Source organism: Apium graveolens, chromosome 10 (genome assembly GCF_009905375.1).
Source record: "Apium graveolens cultivar Ventura chromosome 10, ASM990537v1, whole genome shotgun sequence".
Classification (NCBI taxonomy): domain Eukaryota; kingdom Viridiplantae; phylum Streptophyta; class Magnoliopsida; order Apiales; family Apiaceae; genus Apium; species Apium graveolens.
This window is the reverse complement of record NC_133656.1, coordinates 15,902,173-15,905,704: the sequence shown is the minus strand read 5'-3', so window position 1 is coordinate 15,905,704 and position 3,532 is coordinate 15,902,173. Positions and strand designations below refer to the sequence as shown.

Genomic DNA, 3,532 nt, shown 5'->3' with positions numbered 1-3,532 from the left:
TAATTAATCAATCAATTAAATCTTATTTAATCAATTATTAAATTTGCCAATTAATTATTTATTTCATAATAAATAATATCAGCCATTATTAATAATTTCTCCACCATTAAATCATTCTCTTTTATGGTGGACCCTGTAGGTTCAATATTAAGCCGGTAGTAGAAATAAATAATAATAAAACTATTTTATCATTATTGATATATTCTCTAATTCATTAATTGATTAATTAATCATATTTATTCTACATCGTGAGGGATACTTCTCAGCATATCGCGACTATCCGGATAATACGATTCACTGCTTAGAATACCAAGAACCTATTCAGTAGTTACCGTACAATTAATCCTTCTACCCTGCAATGTCACGATTAAATATAAGGCATGGAACTTGTGTCAAGCCTATCTTATTTAATCACTTGCTTCCCATTCACTATGCTTAGTTCTATTTAATGTAAATTAGAAACTCCTTTCTAATTCATTCACTCTGGCCAGAGATTCCTGAACTAACATAAGTGGATCAGCATTAAACATTCTCTTCCTTACTGGAAGGGTAGATCCTTTATGATCATACACTATCTTCGTGTACAAATTCCTATACCCAGTAGAGCCCTTATAATTGTCCCTTGAGACTAAGAACTAAAACAAAGCATAGTTTAGTGTACACAAGATGTATGATGACCTCAAGTCTAAGAATACTTGTACAACTATCACTATGTGAACAACTGCTGACACGTGAGTGAACTCCATCAGTTGTTCAGCTGTGTGAGTCATGTTCAGTGAACATACTTTGCACCGATCTTTGCGGATTATTAATTACCAGTTAATAATCCTACGACCAGGAACTATTTAAGTTTAGAGTTATCATCTTTTAGGTCTCATTATTATGATCTCATCACAATCCATAAAAAGCTTTACTCTAAACTGTGGTATATCTTATTTAAACATTTAAATAGATAGAGCCCGCAATAAAAAAAACAAGTCTTTTATTAATATCAATGAAATCAAAACAGATTACATAAAAGTTATTCCTAAATCATCATACATGATTTGACTTAGGACACATCTCTTTCAACAAGGCCTTTTCTAAAGCATCAGACCTTAGCATTTGATCAGTTCTGAAGTAACACAGAATCGACCAATTCCACTTTTAAGCACTCCTCATTATCTGTAGGGAATTTCATGGCGTTGAACACAATTAAAAGTCATATCCTGATCCAGTACTCGCATAGTGAGCTCACCCTTCTACACATCAATCAAGGTTCGGCCCGTAGCCAAGAATGGTCTTCCCAGAATTATGGGAATCTTCTTATCCTCCTTGAAATCAAGAATTACAAAATCAGCAGGATAGATGAGTTTGTCCACTTTGACAAAGACATCCTCCACAATGCCACGTGGATATGTTATAGAACGATCGGCCAACTGCAAGGACATATAAGTAGGCTTTGGATTAGGTAAGTCAAACTTCTTGAAGATAGACAAAGGCATCAGATTGATGTTAGCCCCCAAGTCATATAAGCATTTGTCGAATGACACTTTTCTGATGGTGCAAGGAATAGTGAAGCTTCAGGATCTTTAAGCTTCGGAGGCAACTTCTGTTGTAGCACAACACTGCATTCTCTGTGAGAGCTTACGGTCTAGTTAGGGCATCTGTTCAAGAGCTTCAGCAAAAGGTATGTTGATATGAAATTTCTTGAACACCTCCAGAAACTTCACAAACTACTTATCCAACTTTTGCTTCTACAGCCTTTTAGGAAAAAGAGGTGGAGGATAGACCTGTTTCTCCCCTATATTACCCTCAGAAGGAGTGTGTTCCATAGTTTTCTTGTTTGGTTCCACTTCTAATTCCTTCTGCTCATTTCTTCAGCCACAGCTTTATCTTCCGAAACTTGAGATTTTTCGGGATTCACAACCTTCCCAGACCACAATGTAATTTCCTTAACCTACTCTTTTGCTTTCTTCTTCCCTGGCACTTCTGTGTCACTAGGGAGTGTACCAGGTTATCAATTCAGCAAGGCATTGGCAATCTGCCCAATTTAATTTTCCAAGGTCTTAATAGAAACCACTTGGCTCTTGCACATGAGCCTCAACTCCTCCAATCAGATTTTTCATTAGATTGTTGTAGTTGGAGTTATTGTCTTGGTGCATATTGCGGTTGCTGAAAACCAGGAAGGTTGTATTTCTTTTCTACATACTGCTGATAAGGCTGCTGCACCGAATTCTGAGTGTTGCTCCAGCTGAAGTAAGGATGATTGCGGTTGTTGGGATGATAGGTGGCTAGAACTGGTTGCTGCGACCTCTGAAAGTTGCTCACAAACTGAGCTAATTCACTAGAAATAGCACACTGCTCTGTCTCATGGACATCAGCACAAAGCTCATATACACTATTGATCTGATTAACTACATAATTAGCCAAAGAATCCACCTTCATCGTCAAAGCCTTAAGCTGAGCAGCTATAACTGTAGCTGCACCTACCTCCAGAATTTTTGCTACTTTGCCTTAAGTTAGTCTCTGAGAAGGGTTCTGGTATTCATTAGCAGCCATCACTTCAATCAAATCATAAGCTTCATCATAGCTCTTAGCCCATAAGGCTCCACCCGATGCTGCATCAAGCATGGGTCTAGAAGTCGCACCCAAACCATTATAAAAGCAGTTTATGATCATCCAGTCAGGCATCCCATGATGAGGACCCTTTCTAAGTATCTCCTTATAACGATCCCAAGCTTCACACAAAGATTATCCTGATTGCTACACAAATTGAGTAAGAGCATTCTTGATTGCAGCTGTCTTTGCCATAGGAAAGAATTTAGTGAGAAACTTCTAAGCAATATCTTCCCACTTGGTGATAGAGCCTGGTGGTAGAGAATGCAACTAGCACTTAGCTTTATCTCTCAGAGAGAATGTGAAAGCCTCAACTTCATAGCATCTTCAGAAATATTGATGAATTTGATAGTGTCGCAGATCTCGATGAAATCTCTAATATGCATATTGGTATCTTCAGTCGGAGAACCCCCAAACTGGACCGAGTTCTGCACCATCTGAATCGTGCTAGCCTTGTTTTCAAAAGTGTTAGCCACGATAGCTGGTCTGACAATGCTAGACTGAATATCATTGATCTTCGGCTGAGAATAGTCCATCAAATCCTTTGTATTCGCTTCTAGTTCACCCATTACAACAAGAGCTTCTTCTTCAACTTTCTCCTCCTCAACAAGAACTTCTTCCTCTACTAAAACTTCTTCCTCCAATTTATCCAGTGTTTTTTTTCAAGATCGAGAAAGCGTTAGCATAAACGCTCTCTAGAGAACCTGAAAAAGCAAAAAACAAACAAGTAAGTAAAATATCTGAGTCACTGAACTTTAACGACCACTGATGTCAAGCACATAAACTAAAATTTAACACCGAGTCCCCGGCAGCGGTGCCAAAAACTTGTTAGGATGAAAACACGTGCTAATATTCATGCAAGTATACGCGTTCGCAAGTAATATAGAATTAATTCTAATTCGTTCCCACATGGACTAGTTTAGGTTAATTTCAA

The 3,532-nt window shown here is 37.9% G+C and overlaps 1 non-coding gene across 1 annotated transcript; it reads left to right on the top strand.

Annotated features, from left to right (window-relative positions):
* Positions 1 to 2,671: 2,671 nt before the first annotated feature.
* LOC141694199 (small nucleolar RNA R71) lies at positions 2,672 to 2,778 on the top strand. Its single transcript, XR_012563524.1, has one exon. It is a non-coding gene; the product is annotated as a small nucleolar RNA R71 (small nucleolar RNA).
* The last annotated feature ends 754 nt before the right edge of the window (positions 2,779 to 3,532 follow it).